This window comes from Onychostruthus taczanowskii, unplaced genomic scaffold (genome assembly GCF_017590055.1).
Source record: "Onychostruthus taczanowskii isolate IOZ18803 unplaced genomic scaffold, ASM1759005v1 scaffold22, whole genome shotgun sequence".
NCBI classification, from domain to species: Eukaryota; Metazoa; Chordata; class Aves; order Passeriformes; family Passeridae; genus Onychostruthus; species Onychostruthus taczanowskii.
The window spans coordinates 2,961,303-2,979,203 of record NW_024499462.1 but is presented as its reverse complement, the minus strand read 5'-3'; the positions used below and the strand labels follow the sequence as shown (position 1 = coordinate 2,979,203).

The 17,901-nt window shown below is 44.3% G+C and overlaps 1 protein-coding gene across 10 annotated transcripts in view; it reads right to left on the bottom strand.

The window, feature by feature from the left end:
* JMJD1C (jumonji domain containing 1C) overlaps positions 1-17,901 on the bottom strand; it is a 161,799-nt gene that overhangs the window by 58,087 nt on the left and 85,811 nt on the right. For 2 of the 10 annotated variants that reach the window (XM_041404705.1, XM_041404708.1), the window contains exon 1: positions 3,838-4,277. The exons of 4 other annotated variants lie outside the window; for them this stretch is intronic. The gene's annotated coding sequence lies outside the window, so the exon portion shown is untranslated. Of the gene's footprint in view, positions 1-3,303; positions 3,630-3,651; positions 4,278-17,901 lie in introns of those variants that run through there. 4 more of the 10 variants (XM_041404710.1, XM_041404711.1, XM_041404709.1 and 1 more) reach the window with 4 other exon arrangements.

Genomic DNA, 17,901 nt, shown 5'->3' with positions numbered 1-17,901 from the left:
CTAAGCAGGGCAGCAGCAGAGCCAGCGACCTGCCCTCAGCCAGTCTGCAGGCAGCTCGTAAGAGAGCACTCAAGGTTTTATCAGGCTTCATTACCTACTTTCAAAGGTGTTGCCTCTCGATTAGGCTAAATATAACCCAAGTGTCTCTGGAGCTTCAGCTCTGGCACTTACTAAACAAATGAGAGAATTCTTCATGGGAGATACATTATACTTTCTAATACATCTATCAAACTCCACAAATGCTCCAACTGAATGCACAGCATTCTTGTTTCCATTTTATTTAAGGTTTCACTTCAGCTGCTACTCTTTCTCAGACAAGGAAGGAAAAAAGCCAAACCTCTCCACCAGTCAGTCATCTCTCCAATACGTAACCAGATGAAAGGGCTGGAGGAGCAAGAGTATATGATAATATTGCAGCTACAGAGTCCAAATAGTAAATAATTATTTAACCTCTATTAGCTAAGAAAGGGCCTTAGCTCTTGCATCACTTTCCTATAATGGATCTTGTATTGCTAATGGTTAAGAGAGGGTGGAGTTCACATCATGAAATTGTGAAGTGTTGAGTGTATAAACTCACAAGCAGATTTTTCTTAGGAAAAGGCAATGTTGTAGTCCTTCAGCTCTTTAACTGCCCCCATGTCTTCCCTCACACTGTTCTACTTTTCCCACACTGCCTTCTTTCTAACTTTCTGAGCTATTATTCAGGTCAATAAATGAGTTTCCGACTACAAACAACAGGACATACCACATCATCAGCTAAAACGAAACTGTGTGGAATGTGCCTTGCAGTTATCATTCAGGATTCAGACAACACTACAGATTAAGGTACATGTGAGCCACTGGTTTATCTTCCTACTGGTATTAAAAGAACTAGTTCCAAATATAGATCTGTGAGTGTGATTATTCTGAGAAGAGAAACGTAATGCCTTCTCCCATACTTTCATAGATCTATGCCTCTAGACAGGTCAACGCCCCCAAAATACTCATGTGGAGGATGCAGGCTATCCCACAAGCACAGAGGAAAAATATGTAAATAAATAAAGCAAAACCATGCCATGTCACAGACCTCCTCCTGTGCACATAGCCACTCAGCTGCACATGACTCGAGATTTTTAAAAAACATTCCCACTATCAACAACAAAACACCACCCTTAAGTAAACGCCTTCTTGGAAAAGCAAAGTCCAGACTCCATCAGTTCCACGAGATAGGCAGGCCACCAAGGAGACACCCAGCCTGGGATAGGTTAGGGATTTGAAAAACTTTAAATGGAAGACATAACTGAATTTCACACTACACATCACACATGCCCAAAGAAAAACAGACTGAGAGCACAGCAGGCAAGAGTCAGATATTAGAGGTAAGCATGAGGCATGTAATGACATGAAAATATATGTAAGAAGGTCCAACAAGCTCCTTGCAGATTTTCAGAGGAAAAGCTCCTTGCAGATGGAGCATCTCTTTCCATTCCCAAAGTGGAGGACAACTTTAAGGACAACCAAGCATACTGGCAGAAATCAGGAAAAACTAAACCTCTGTAAATTAAAGGCTCCCTTTGAAACCTGTAGCTTGTAAAAGAAGCTTTATATGTTAACCCAATTCCCGAAAGACCACAACTGAGTAGAGGACTCAAGCACTCAATTTTAAGTGATATCTGGCTTTACCACTATTCTAACTGGATGCTTAAAACAACAAAAAAAATTCCCACTTTCACCCCCCACCAGATTTCCCTGCTTAGCCAAAGGGAGCTCCATGAACACCCACACACTCCCTTTGGCTCCTTTGCTAACAAGCTCCCTGATGCTGAATAAAGGTGCTTCTTACTCTGCCCCCTCACCATGATTTTACCCCAGCTCATGCCAGAAATAACCTGCCTACAAGAGGCAGCTGGCACAGCACTGAGTCTGAGAATTGGATTCTGGACCTTCTGGAAATTCACATAATTTTTCAGAAGACATAAATTAGCATCACTTCACAGCAAACAATCACAGAACCATTCAACAGCATTCACCAAATACCAGTAACAGCAAATTACTCAGTGATTGCCTTTTCTTATGCCCAATAACACAAGTCAACCCTTTATTTATCTTTCCAAAACTCCCATAGCAATCACAGGACCCACTTTCCCACGGAAGGAGTAGCAAGCAAGCACACGGTGCATTTTTACCTCTGCCTAGTGCAATGAAGCAGCTGGAGTGGGGGTAACCTGCCTCCAGCATGCGAGCAGGCAGCTCCCTGGCACCGGCCAGGGCTCCAGAAGCCGCTGCACCTCGACTGCTGCAGCCTGGCCGCTGCCAGGCTGTGACACCCAGAAGGCTCAATGCAGCAAACGCTCGGGTTACAGCTGAGCTCGCAGCTGCTGCCCAGCTCATCCCGCACGTAGCACTGCCTCAGCTGCCTCGCCGGAGCTCACAGCCTGCTTAGCTGGGCACTCTGCGCCGCAAGCCTGCTCCCCACACATCCTACAATGCACGCGTACCGCAGTGACCCCTGTTAAAAAAATCTTTCTAGAGGAATTTATGCCGTAAACCGATCAGACTTTTAAAGAGTTAATAATGTAATTTAGAAAGCTACTCTTACACTAAACATCTACATTCTATACTTCTTCCTCTTTAAAGCACAAAAATTGAAAAGATTAATTAAACCTAATTTTTACTTGCTATTCAGTAAACTTTTCCACATATTGTTCTCTAGCCTTGCTGTTTAGTCTGCAATAGCGCAAACACCGGCACCTTTTCCTTATGACACTTAATCATTCGAAACAGCTGTAGCTCTCTTCCAACGCCTGTTTGTTGCCATGGTTTGTACTCAAAGGCAGAATTACCAAGTGGAAAAGAGCGGACAATCAGCAAAGCAGATCTGACGTTAAAATCGAGCACGGGGTTTCCTCATTCGCGGATTACCCTGCCTGCAATCCCTACGGAAGCGGCCGTTTCCAGCCAAGGCGTTATTCCGGGCGGAACTCTCGCAGCCCTTCGGCGGGGGGGGCAGAAGGAAGTACCCGTCGGGACGCGGGGAGAAGGCAGCGCCAGCCGGGCCCGCTGCCCGCCGGAGCTGCCGCATGGCAGGGCGCACCAACGGCGCCCACGGCTGTTCTAACGGCGGGGTCCGTGCCGTTAACGGCCGGCACCGAGTCCTGCCGCTCCCGCACCCCGCCTTAACGGCATAAACTTAACCGAAAAAGAAAAAAAAAAAAAGCACAAAACCCCCTTTTTTTTTTTTTCCAGAACTCCTTTTCTCCCGTTTCCCAGGGGTGCAGGCCGCCCTGCGCGGCCCCGCGGGTGCAGGAGGTGCCCGGTACTCACGCTGTCCCGGGGTCGCCGCGCTCTCGTCCCCGCCGGGTCGCGCACAAAGCCGCCGTCGCCGGCCGCGTGCCGCGCCGCGCGCGCCCCCGCGGGAGCCCGTTCGTCACGTGCGCCGCTCCGCGCTCCGCAGGGAGAGGAGAGGGGTTGAGGGCCGCGACAGCCCCGCGGGCCGGGGGCGCGGCCCGTTCCGCCCCAGCAGCCTCGGAGGGCAAACAAAGGCGCCCGTCGCAAAGTAAAGTGTCCGCGCGGGTATGTATCCCGCGGGGGAAGGCGCGGAGGCGCCCCCCGCCCCCCCGAACCACAGCGGCGGATTGTCCCACTCCCCCCGCCCCGTCGGCCGGTACGCACCTCGCCCGGCGGCCCAGCCCGTGGGACCTCCGCGCCCGCCTCCGCCTTTGAACTCACAAGGAAAATGGTTCTCACCGCGCCGCTTCCGGGTCGGGCCGGGCGGCCGTGCCGGGGGCGGAGACTGCGGGGCCGGAGGAGGAGGCGGCGGGGAGGGAGAAGAGGAAGAGGAGGACGACGGCGACTCACCGCCCGCCCTTTGTGGAGCCGGCGCGGACTATCGCGCAGCTGTGCGCTCTGCGGAGGCCCCGGCGCGTCCCCGCTGCTGGGTCATGGCGCGCTGCCGATGCCGCCGCTTACATAAGGGCGGGCGCGCAGTGCGCGGTGCCGGGGCGGGAGGAGCCGGGCGGGGAAGCACCGAGTTGAGCGTCGGGCGAGGAGAGCACGCCGCGGGAAGAGGCGGCGCTCGGCAGGCGCGGCCCGCGGCCACGTCCCGCGGGGGCGGAGTCCCGGGACACGTGTGGCGGCGGCTCGGGAGCGCGGCCGAGGCACCCGGGGGCCTTGAGCCTCCTGCTGCCGCTGCTCCTCGCCACAACCTCGAACTTCGCTTACAGCCTCAGTGCTTCCTCCCCCCGCGAAGCTGAGCCTGGGCTTGGAAAGCTGTTCTCTCTGCCTCCCGCGGGTGGGCTTTGGAAAGTTAGCAAGCCAGGGCTGCAGCTCGTCCGCATTCAGCCGAAGGAAAAAAAAAAAAAAAAAAGGCAATAAAAAGGAAGGGCGGGTCAGGCATGATCTCAGTGCCTGGTTTGGGTCCAGGAGCAGCCGGAGCAGAGGGCGGTGGGCGGCTCCGCTGCCCCCAGCGCCGGGGCTGCGCAGCCCAAAGCCTTCACCAGCAGCACGCAGTGCTCGCTGTGCGGGGGCTCACGGCCCGGGAGCTCGCGGAAAACTCCTCAAGCACCATTTTCTCATTTTTAGTATATAACCTATTTTCTGCCTGACGACCCCCGCCCCCCCCCCAAAAAAAAGAAACCCCAAAAAACAAAAACCCCACATGTTTTCACACTTCCGAACACTAGCTAATGCCACTGACTAGTTGTTTACGGTTCACATGGAAACTTCAACTGAATAGTCCAGGGGGAAAAGGTTCAGGGGACACTTAACTAATGAGAAAATTATTTCCAGAGAGAAATTTAGCAAAAACGCCTGTAATACACTCCTTGAGCTTAGCTCACATACATAAACATGGATAGTAAGAAAAAAAAAAAAAAGAAAAAAGAAAAAATAATCACAAGGGAGGTTGCAATAGCGTTGCAATAGAGACATTTGTTTTCCCCAGTCTCTTTAAACATAAACAGCTGTACATTTTTCACTTCACGGAAAAAATACAAGGCGTGTCATTTGCCAAGAAAGTATGAGAATAATGGGAAATCAATGCATGACTACATCTCTGTTCTCATCTTGAATTATTCCAAATGATGTAAGCTTAAAGGTGTACTGGAATGCTATAACATACTAAGCTCTGAAATAAAATACTTAGGTACAGCTAAATATTAAAGTTGAATTGGAAGGCTTTCTACCCACCACAGGCTTTTCTCCAGCAAGCTGGTTTTCTTCCATAACAGCACACGAGCAAGGGCAGGAACCAGGCTACCTGTACATGGTGTTTGTACACTACCCAGCCTATGCTCAAACCACATAACTGCAAGACTCCTGAATTTCGCTTGGAAAGGACACTAGCAGAGGCAGTTTATTGTATTGATTTTCCTTTTTAAGTGGTCTTCCATCCGAGCTGGCTCAAGGCAGCTGAGCAGCCTTATATGGCAGCAAGGCTGTGGAGAGGCAGCAGTGCCTTGAGCAGCCTCCATCTATTCCTGACCACCCAGACTGGACAGTTGCTCCTCTGGTTTCTGGCACCCCTGCCACAGCCCCTCAGCAGACCCACTCAGGGCTCACCACCAGCAGAACACAGCTCACTAAGCTTCTTGGTTCCCCCACAACACACCTCCTGCCCCAGCCATGCCACAGTAGGGCTGCACTGCCTTATCTCCAGAGAAAAAAATTAAACATCTTAGTGACACCATTCCGACCTGATTTCCTTTCACTTCCTTTTTCTCCAGAACACCTCTCACTGGGTAGGGGGGAATAACAGCTCTGAGAGAGGTCATGCAGTAGCAAAGACTAAAATACAGCCTTATTCCAGGTTTGGGGCTGCAGTTTGCACTGCTGTGCCCCTTTAGAACAGAGGTGTGCCTTGTTATCCTCTACTCAACAGCAATAGGGCCACTTGTTAAGTGAGCAAGACAGTCTTTCACAGATTTGGTCCTTCAGAGGCCTCAACACCACTAAGAAATAAAACTTGACCTATCAGTAATAGCTGACACAAGAAAATATCTTGGAACTCAAACTTGGCCAAGTAATCAATAAACAAAGTATTTTTCCAAACTTAATTCTGTACTTGTATGATCTTCAATTTAACTTTTAAAGCAATTTTAGATTGCCTCCAAGAAGTACTGAGTTTCCCAAAGACATACTACTTCCACCACTAGATTCCCCCCTTTCTCGTACACTTTTAGGTTTTGTTTTACCATTTCTCTTAAGAGCCCAGACACTTAATAGCTATTTCATTCAGGAAGGGCAAACAAATGAAAAATGCCTATTAGAGAACACAACATACTTCACGCTACTCTTGAACTAATGGTGCTGTGATAGCTGGGTGGTATGTAGTGCAATTGTCAAAGTAGGCAATCCTTAATAATATCCAAGACAGACACTATTAAAATACAAATCACAAGACGGTCTGGAGGACAGGCAAGTTTGCCCGTTTGGACAAAGCTTTATTAATAGACGGCGACTTAGTAACAAAGAATATTAATACCCAGCCCAGCACCACCAATTCATTACCACAGAGGGATTTTGCTAAAAATTCTCAAGTTGCACCAGCTATGCATGGAATACTAACTCAGCAACTCTTATTTCCAAGAGTTTCACTCAAAGACATCCTCAGGAAAAATCCACTAAGTGGTAAAACACTTTTTGGAAGAAAAAAAAAAAAAACCAAGGAAGTTGCTACTGGTATAATTGTTAATGTTAAGTAGACTAAGGCAACCTAAAGTGACATTTACATCATTACTACTTACAAAATTTACTACAATATATATGTGTATGTTATTAACAAAACACCGATTTGCCACATAAAGGTAAAATTTTAAGTAAGAATTTTAAAAATCAGCATCTATCCAAGCTTGTTTTTGACATTTGCAAACTACTACACTTTAAAAGGGCTGCTTTAGTAGTCACATTATTTTAGCACTGTTTTCCGCTACTGTTTGCTTCTTCTCACAATTGGGCCTGAGCTCTGTCAAACAAGCCATACTATAAGCTTGCAGAACAGAGCTGCCTTTGTTCTTTGGCACTGCCAGTCCCCTATGGAATCAGGCAGCACACTGAACTGCACTCGACAAACAATCCCTGACCTTCAATTACTGCCTTGGCTCACTGCCACAGGATACATGTATTACTGGTAACACAGCGTGCCCTATTTTGCAGATAATCACTAGAACTACAGATAATCATGAAAATCAACGGAAAAATGCAAACATTCCCTTCCTAAAATCGCAGTTGTAACTTCCCCGGTGTGCTTCCCCAGGGTCAGGCCACGCATGTGAGGACAGCAATACTGCAGGGTTTGTATTTTTAGCGACCGCATGAAAAATTCCAGGTGGTGGATGGCTTTGCCATCCTCCGCTGGACGTTTTCAGTTTGTTTTTTGTTTGCTTTGAGGCGGAAGGCGCGCCGGGTCGTGCTGGCACAGTTGTGCAAGAGCTGCTCTTTTTTTCCCCCGCTATTTTTCCCCTTCAGGGGCCTGGCAGGTTTTTCAGCGGAGCAGGCAGGGGCCGGTGGCAGCTGCAGCCCTTGCACTTGCGGGCTGGCCGGCAGCCAGCGCCCGGGCCCCGTGCCACCGCCCCGCCGCGAGCTGCGGCCACCGGGAACGCCACAGCGGCACTAGGGAAGCGACAGCACACGCGGCTCAGGCGTTCTGCTGTGACCCCCTTTGGTTTCTTGCAGGCAGAGAACCCCTTGAACTGCAAACCCCTCTCCTTCTTCACACCGAGCCAGAGCAAGCCACATGTGCACTGCTGCGGGCCAGGAAAGAGCACATGCAAATATTGCAAATGAGTAAATATTTAAACTTGAAAACAAATGAAGGTTAGTTAAATCGGTCTTCAGCATTTAAATTAGCATTTTTTTCTACTTATCTTCTTCCTGTCTGTGCTGCTCCACATTTGCTTAGCAAGCAGAATGGTTTCACAGTGATAGTCCTGCAGATATTTCCTGCAGAAATAATGCAGGGTAAGGGCAGAGCTACGGTCAGCCTCATGTTAGTGGAGAAATTAACTTTCTCATTATGCATTTGTGCAACCCGTCGAGTTCAGACCCTGTACTTAAGTGCAGAAGCCAAAGTCCAAAGGAGAATTAATGTGTGTGAAACAATCACTGCAACACGAGAAATGCAGTAACCAGCATTCAAGTGCCAGTTCATTTGGCAAATTCTTCATTTAACTCTCCTTTTTTGGTTATTGAGGTGGGCAAATCAGACATGCAAAAACTTCACCAGACTATCTTTAGTAATTTTTCAAAACTGAGAAGCTGAGGACAAGAGTGTACATGAAGGAACATATGCAACAGTACAGTTAAAACACTCCAGATCGGTGCTAACTGATGTGACAGTATATTTCAAATTAATCCAATTTAAAATATGGTTTCTATATTTTTAATGTTTTCAATCTACTTTGAAAACCAATTTTGTCCTTCCCTGGGCAGGCATCATGGGGTTTAATGCTGCATGCATCAACATGACTGTGCAATTTTCCCCATTACTTCATCCCCATCTACTTCATCATAGCAGTACTGCTAAAACAACTCTGGGAATAAGCCCTGTTAGTGATCTGGTGCTATATCTGTGGCTGAATCAGTGCCCCTGCTGCAACAGGAGATCAATAATTGTGGTAAAAGAAAAACCAGATGCATGGCCTTAAAAAAAAAATCATCATCATTGTAGTCAATAGAATTGTAGGAGTTTTCTTATTTGCTGGACAGTGCTCTAACTCCAGATTTATGTTCAAATACGAAATATTGAGCAGTCTCTCAGGCATCACTTTGTGGATGTCTCATTTTAAGCCCTACATCACTGTAAAAGACTTGTGTTTTCCTAATCCCCCTTCCCTCATTAATTGATCCAAAATGCTGGTACCCTTGCCACTCACTCCAACTGAGTAACATCAATGTCACCCTCTCACTTCTTGGTGCAGGTCTTTCTAACAAAGCTTATAAAACATATTTTTCTACCCCTCCCCACAGTTCAGAGCACCAGCCTATATTGCCTATATCCTTTCTGCATTTCATTCTGGCTTTAAAACTGAGAAGCTGAGGACAAGAGTGTACATGAAGGAACATATGCAACAGTACAGTTAAAACACTCCAGATCGGTGCTAACTGATGTGACAGTATATTTCAAATTAATCCAATTTAAAATATGGTTTCTATATTTTTAATGTTTTCAATCTACTTTGAAAACCAATTTTGTCCTTCCCTGGGCAGGCATCATGGGGTTTAATGCTGCATGCATCAACATGACTGTGCAATTTTCCCCATTACTTCATCCCCATCTACTTCATCATAGCAGTACTGCTAAAACAACTCTGGGAATAAGCCCTGTTAGTGATCTGGTGCTATATCTGTGGCTGAATCAGTGCCCCTGCTGCAACAGGAGATCAATAATTGTGGTAAAAGAAAAACCAGATGCATGGCCTTAAAAAAAAATCATCATCATTGTAGACAATAGAATTGTAGGAGTTTTCTTATTTGCTGGACAGTGCTCTAACTCCAGATTTATGTTCAAATACGAAATATTGAGCAGTCTCTCAGGCATCACTTTGTGGATGTCTCATTTTAAGCCCTACATCACTGTAAAAGACTTGTGTTTTCCTAATCCCCCTTCCCTCATTAATTGATCCAAAATGCTGGTACCCTTGCCACTCACTCCAATTGAGTAACATCAATGTCACCCTCTGTGTGACCTGCTCTCTCTCACTTCTTGGTGCAGGTCTTTCTAACAAAGCTTATAAAACATATTTTTCTACCCCTCCCCACAGTTCAGAGCACCAGCCTATATTGCCTATATTCTTTCTGCATTTCATTCTGGCTTTAATAAATGCACACATGTTCAGACTATGCAAAATGCTGTCACAAACCCTCCCAGCCCACTTTTTGCCTTCCTTCCCCCAGCAGCCCCATTACATCACACTGCACTTTCCGACACAGCATCTTCCAATCCTGGTATCACTCATTTACCAATTGCAGGAACAATTTACTGGCAACACTAGCCAAGCTGATTCACTGACATCTTTCCATTTTCTCCTTAAAACTCTGCCTGCTGTATTGACCTCTAAAACCTTGACAGTGGCTTGGGCACTGCTTGATGGAAGCCTCATCTTCCCTCATAAGCAATGCTTTCTATTTCCCACCTCCTGTCTCTGTGTGTCATCTGCCCTTGACTCACTCTCAGATTTTAACTCTGTGCAGAAAGGAAGCCTTTTCATTCTGTGCTTGTTGTAGAACTCATTGGACAAGGGAATTCTGGACTTTCACGTGAGTTTTCGATTGTCGTGGTAATGTGCCATAACATTCATTAACCTTGGGACAGATTCTGTCTTCTACAAAGCAAGCACAACAGCTTCAAGTTCATAAAGCACAACAGCTTCAAGTCCATAATGTTCTTACCCACACTCCGTCTGCAATATTCATCAAACCCTTTTTAACTTGGGTGCCATCCATGTTTTGCAGTATTCATGCTTTTTCAGCCTTCTTGCTTCCATCACAGTGCAGCCAAACTCCATCCAACTCATTTCTTGGCTTTTCTTTCTTCTTCCAACCCTATCAGCAACATTCACAATGTTCTTGCATCCTTTCCCTCTATAACTTGCTGGATGTAACATTCATTTACCTGGTCTCCTTCCAGCCTCACCTCCAGAAAAACAGCCTTAATAAGAAAATCAGCTTCAGGCTTCTAAACATCCACTGCACTTCTGCTCTTCTGATCCAGCAATAGTGTCACGTCCCTCTCATTCTTCCCACTAATTGAAGTCCATTACAGAACAGGAGTCCACCTTTCACCCTCCTACTATTTCCTGTTCCTCTCAGACTGCATTCCCAACTGCCTCTCAGAAGCTCATCTTCTTTCCTGAATCACCCAGACCTAGCTTTCATAAGGTCCCTTTCTGTTCTTATTACCCAGAACCTAACACCTGCCTCACCTTTTTCCATCTTATCTCCTACATATATGTTAACTTGAATTTCCAAAGCACTGGGGTTTTTTTCCCAATTCTGCTGTTTTTTCAGCTCCTCTGCCCTGCCACTCCCTGTCCTTTGTCTAGAGCATCTTATTCACCAGCTTAGTCATCTTCCTGTCTTTTAAATGGACTGTATTTTATTATGCATTTTCTGCTTGCTCTTCACCAAAACAACTCGGGAGCATCCTCACCACAGAAAGCTCAGCTTCCCACTCAAGTTGAGGCTCCTTGATTGCTCAGGCTGCTGGCAGGCTCTTTGGTCCAGGGACTCCTCCTGGAAACAAGCCTGGCTCCATCGGAGGCGAGTCAGGGTGCGGTTCTGAGGGAGCCTCACTGCAGGCATCACTTCCTCTTACAGCCATGGTGAGCATGCACCCGTGCTGGTATTTTCCATTCCTGTAGCCCCACAGGACTCTTGGAACATCAAATGCTCCCTATATGCCTGACACCACACCCAGGGCATGCAACGTATTCTTGACACCAGGCTATAAAATGGTCGCTTGAGTAGTAGGCTGGGACAACTCAGTTAAGTCTCTGCAGGGAGTGGAACTGGCTCTTGAAACAGAGCTGGATATGTTAAAGAGGAGCTCCTGTTTGGAGCTATTTGCAATAGCAAAGGCCTTAAAAACATACAGAAGGTGAAGAAGTAAAATACTGAAAAAACATCAAGAACTGAGAGCAGTATTTTAAAATAACACATCATAGAAGCTGAAAGAGGGGAATACCTACTTCATGTTATCATGTGAATAAAGTTGTTGTGCATAAATTTGGATTCAGTTTCTGAGAAGGAAAAGACTCCTCCAGGTCTACATTTACTCCCTTTTACTGACAGCAGTGCATTCCACTGTTTGTCAGACACAATAAGAGCTGTAGAATAAGCACATTCAATCTGCCACATAGTCTGAACTGGGGAGGAAGAGGGTGGTCCAGGGGTGTTGGTGAATAGTCAAAAGGCTGCAACTTCTACTCCTTCCTCCTTTTCTACTTCCACTCTCTCCAGAAAAGCAGGAACCTCATTTGGTAGTTCTTTAGGCTTTCTATCTGGCTGTCTATGGATTCCCATAGGCCATTCATGGAGGAAGAGAATTACTCATTTTGGACTTAGTGCCTCTTTGCTCTTAGTCCCAGCTTGCTGGGAGTAAGGTCACACTGGAACATTGGTCTGTGTTTTGCAATACATCTTTTTTATATTCTAAACATTGTACACTTTACCCATAAGGGTATCTTAGAAGTAGTATTTTCATATTTCCAAACACTAGGACTTGAGTAACAGTGTGCATTATGTTTTAATTATCTTTATAAAAAGCTCAATTTTACTGAGACAACATGCTAAAATATACTCCTCAAATAAAAATACCAGACTGCTCACCTCACCTGTGTGAGGGAGGGAGAGAAACAATCAAGTGCCAGACTACACAGAAATGTATTTTAACCTTCTTGAGCAGTATTTTCTCCTGCTATGATTATTTTATAATTGTACTGTAACTCTGTCAGACCTCCTACACAGATACACTTGCTAATACACTGCTTTGATTCCTGAATCTGCAGCATTAAAGGCTTTGGAGAACTTCTCAAATAAAAAAACTCTTACAGGCATAAGCCACTAAGAAGGTGAGGTTAAAAGTTTAAATTTGATAATAAAAAGTCTGATGGAAAAGATAAGATTTTAGACAATATATCCCAGCATCAGGATAATGCTGAAATTATGTTGAAACACCATCAGTCTATCTAGTAAACAAATTGGAAAATAACCTAGATATCATAATGGATTCACCCCCTCGCCCAATGCTATTTTTAGATTCTCACATCTGCCCTACATGCTTGTCCAGTAGCAACCTTGATGGACAAACACTTTTTTTTCTGTTCAGGAAAACAGAGGACAGATGGTGTTCAAAGTATTTCTCTCCGAGATAACAAGTTTTCCGCTTTTTATAAATTCACTTATCTTCAAACTGTGACAGCTGTGAGTTTAAAGATAAAATCAAAATGATCCAGATCTTGTTCATCTCCTTTCTCTAGGGTCTCTGAAAGGTCACACAAACATGTCTCACTCAGAAGTTTTCTACAGAATGTGGAATGTTTTTCTAAGTTTAAACTTACTTGTATTTTAGAAAATTTTAATGTATTTTTTCCAAGTTATGTCTCAGGTCTGTACTGTGAATTTGGGATCTTCTGGATCCATTTGTATAGTATATCAGATAGTACTTCCCTCCAAGATTTATTCACAGAGGTGATTACATTCCCTCATTCCTCCCATTCTAGCATACATGGCAGTGTCACAACCTGCATTTTCTACTTCCATGTAGTCTCTCATGTTAGACTGTATTCTATGCTCTGGTTATCCTCACCCTCCTCCCCTGTATCCTCTTTGGCTCCAAATGATCTTTCTCCAGCATGGATGAGCAGAATAATGTCAGTGAGTGTGAAAGGGCTCTCAGGGCAGCTCCAGGGGGACAGAAGCATGCCTCTGTTCTCACACATCCCAGAGTCACACCTGCCATCAGCTCGACATCACACAGCCGGTTCTCAGTCCTCCTCTGACCAGCCAGAAGGCTCAAAGCTTCTCCTTGCCAGTGCTTCTGCTGGATAAGCTCTCCTCTATATTTGCCATCTGCTCCTAAATCCACCACTTTCTGTTTTATGCAGTGATGTTTTGTTCCACTTCTATTCCTTTTGTTTCTCATGGATATTCCATTTCAGTTGCATAAAAACCCCTCATGCTCTGTGTTATGGGCTTCTTGTATTCTGCACCATCTAGTGCTTTAATCAAATTTAATGAATTAGTCCAAACATTTTAGTAAAAACACGAAGCAAGTCATTCCCAAAATGTGCTAACAGCTATTGGCAGACAAAACTATTTCACCACAACACTCCACCTGTTTCAATACCACATAGCCAACATCTTATAAACTCATTCCTACCTAATTTACTGTTCACTCTACTAATCCCAGTCTTCCTCTGATTGTTCACTGCTTGACATAATGTGGAATGCATTACAAAAGTCTAGATGAATGATATTCATTGCATTTTCTTGCCTTACAAGAAAGCCAACTGAAGTTTTTATTCAGGTGGCTTCATGGTATAGCATTTCGAGGTGCTGATGGCAAGAGCAGACCAGGATTAAGGGCAGAGGGAAGAAACACAGAGTAGCTATAATCAGTGTACTTGTGAAGACTTTAAAGAATACAAGACCGTGAGTAAAAGGCAGCATTAAATCAAAAATGTCAAAGCAAATTTCCTTGCCAAATAAAAGAGCAAGCTAGAGAAGCAGATCTATATCCTGACACTTATATATACTATATACACCTATAATACTCATGTGTGCAAGCTAAACACATTAGGCCAAAATGAAACTAATGGAGATGCATATCTGGAAAAAAGAAGGAATAAACAAAACAATTCAAAACAAAACAAAATCAAAAGAAAAAAAAAAACAACACAAAAAAAAACCCAACACAAAAAAACCCCACCAGAAACAAAACAACTACCCAAAAAACCCCAAAAACTAAACACCTCCAAATATTCAGAAATCACCACTATCTGTCAAAATATGCAAAACAGGTATGTAGAATGCAGTTCCCAAAGTCACCTACACTGGGTCTGGTCATACTCACTATATTTATTAGTGACCCAGATCATGGAACAGAGACTACATTTATTAAATTGACAACCAACCAGCTTGATGGCACTGCAAATTATATTAGAGGACAAAAAGGAAAACTGGACAAGTGGTCTGAGAAAAAAGATGACATGCAAAACACTGCACGTAGGCAGAAGTCAACAGCAAAAATACTGAGTGGCTAAGGAAGAATTCCACAGAAAAAGAGAGGTTAGGTTCAATTTATGGACTGAGTTAACAGTATCATGCTGTAAAAATATAAACACAATACTGGGATATATGAATATTTGTACAACCTGTGTTCAGCATTCATAAAGCCTCAGTTATAGTACTATAAAGTGAGCAGAGTTCTGGATATTGCTCTTCATGACAGGTATGTACAATAAAGTGAACACAGTTTTGGAAAATACCATAGATGAATACAGACTGAAGAGACTGGGAGGGGAAAACAGCTGGGTGTGTCTCCAGTTATGAAAACAGGATGCTGCAAGGAATAATTTCTTAATCTCTACAGCAGACACAACAAGTTTTAACTGCCTTAATTTAGATTAGATGATCTCAAAGTCTTTTTCAGTCATACAAATCTGCAGTATCTGCCGAGTCACTGACCTCTCCCAAATAAAACAGCATTTAGAAACACACAGCCAAATTAATAATATCTTTAAGTCTGCTTTTATTATGCCATGTACCTCTCTGCTCAACATCTCCTACTTCATGGCTTCTCTCAACGGCAACAAACCACTGTTCCTGGGAGGGCTGCAAGGCAAAAAGAGTCTCGAGACCTCGCTCCTGGCAGCAGTGTTGCAGTGCTCTTGGGAGCTGGGAGGTACCAGCTTTCCCTGGCTGCTCTGATCCCAGCCTCCATATTCCCACCGCTGGAGCTGAACAGGAAGATTTACCTGCAGACCTTGGGAAAGATTCTGGCAGATCATGCCTGACCTCAGTGCCACAGAATGGCCTTCCTTGTCTTGAAGATTAATTCTCCCCAAAGACAAGTATAGGGTCAATAAAATTCACTCTCTGAAGTAGATATATTGTAGTTTACTTTCTTTTCTTTAATCTCCCAAATCCTTGACTGCCCCTCACCCACACGCTGCTGTGCCTTCCAAAATTTTACATATTGTGAGGATAGACTGACAGGCTTTTAATTGCTTGCCTAATTCTTCCTTTCTCCCTCTTCATGTTGGCACTGCTTTCTCCAATGATTGGTATCACCCTGAAGGAAAAATTAGCTAAAATAGTTACAATCAACACTAATTTTTTCCTAATTGTGAGATGAACATTTCTCTTGGTCTCTGAGTATTTTACGATCCTTAAGTTCCCTCCGGTTGCAGCAATTGCCATTCTCTTATTCTCATACATCCAGTATTTTCCTCTATTTATCGTTATCCTTACTGAAAAATAGGCCAAAAATATTTAATGTTTTATTTCTGCATTATGGTTATTCTTTATCCTTCTCACCACACAAAATCATATTTTTATTTGCTTTCACATAATTTGCAAAATCACGTTTAATTTTTAAAAACAAACCTGAATTAAGTTGTCCTGTCCTCTTTCCCCCCTCCATTGCTTGCAAGATTCCTGCATTAGTTGTACTGTGTATTCTCAGGCTGACTATTGATCCATTTTGAACTACAGTCCATGATAACTCTTTACTAAGGATTCTGTTTCCAGGCAAGCTTTACATATCTCTAAGTTCCAGAAATTGAGTCCTAAGGCTCGTTACACCTGTGACCAATTTTGCTTATTTACATTTTCCCCTAAGATTCAAAACCTAGATTTCCAAACCCAGTTCTCTATATTTTTTTTTTCACATATTTCAAACTGAATCAAGCCATGATTACTAAGGGTGCAATTTTCCATTCCAGTTCATCTGATGAACCGTAAGCTGACTGCCCCAGCAGCCCCAAGCAGTGGCTGCAGCTCTCTGGAGGTCTGATCCATCAGAACTCCTCCCAATCTGACTGACTCATTCCCACTGGAGTCACCTTGCTGATGTAACTCATGCCTTGGCTGCGTGACTGCTCAGATGAGCTACACAGGGGCACAGAGAGGGAAGCCAGCTCTTCAGCAGATGATAAAGCATAAAGGGAAACTGAATGCTCAATCCAAAATTATTTTCTAGACTATCCTCATTGCTTTTCAAAGTGAAAGGTAAAGTAGCACTTTCTTCCTGTTAGTTCAGTGACTAGTTTGAGGAAGAAACTTGCCAGCAATCAAATCCAGGAGTACCTTGGCCCTATCACTTCTCTTATCTCCACTGGGAAAGCAAACCACCTGATAATAAGGCAGTATTTATCTAACAACACTACATACAAAGATCCCTACCCCTATTTGAGTCTAACCCTGGGGCTAACACAGATTCTTTGCTCCTTCTGTCATCTTTTTCCAAAGTGATTTTCAGCCAAACTGATTTCAGTCTGACCTTTTTACACCAAAGCATTTTTTTCTAGTCCACTATATAATTACTACTGCACAACTTTTGCTTTTGTTCAGTTATTTCTGAACAGCACAAAGCCTTTTAAACACATCTAGTCCAGTTAGTAAGAGCATTCTGCCAACCTTCTGATACATGGATGTTTTATATCCTGACCTCTGTGAGAAGCTCAGATTTCTCCATTTTGTTGTCCAAGCTCTCAACATTTCAGTTACTTCTTTGTAGTCATATACCATTATCCAGTGGAAATTTTTCCTTAGCTGCAATGCCTGTCTGTCATTTTCCTTAATCTTGGAACTCTTTTCCTTCTCAGTCTAGTCTTCTACCCACTGGAACTTTTCCATATGTCAAGAAAGAAACATTTACCCAACAGCTCTCTCCTAAAAAGTGAGTTCTGAATGGAGGTTGCATTGCTGGTCAAAGCTTTTCCTTACGCTGAAGTTCGCAGCCATTGCAGTAGCCACCCTCTCCAAAGGCAGTTTTTCTAGGTACTTGGGATCAGAGTTATCTCCTCAATGCTCTCTCCACCAGGTACCATACTTGCACTCAGGATTGTCAGAGCATCTGCTCTGCCTTCTCCAGGATGGTATGCACGTCTGTAACCCACCACAGGAGAAAATGTACTGTCGTCTACCCTATCATGAAGGCTAATGATGGAGTCTCTCCTTCCCACTCCCACTCAAATCCCTTCAGGATCTTTCTCATTCCTCCTTATCTTCCCATTCAGCAACATCAAAAGTTCCACCAAGAAATCTGCAGTTTCTCAGCCTTCCCTTAATTCTTGGATCTGGTTTAAGTCCCAGCCTCATTGCCAATTGCATCTTGAGCCTCCCTGCTTTTCTGGCTTTTTTCCTTTCCACTTTTGAACAGTATCAGTAATTTCATGCATACTATATTTAGTCATCTTTATT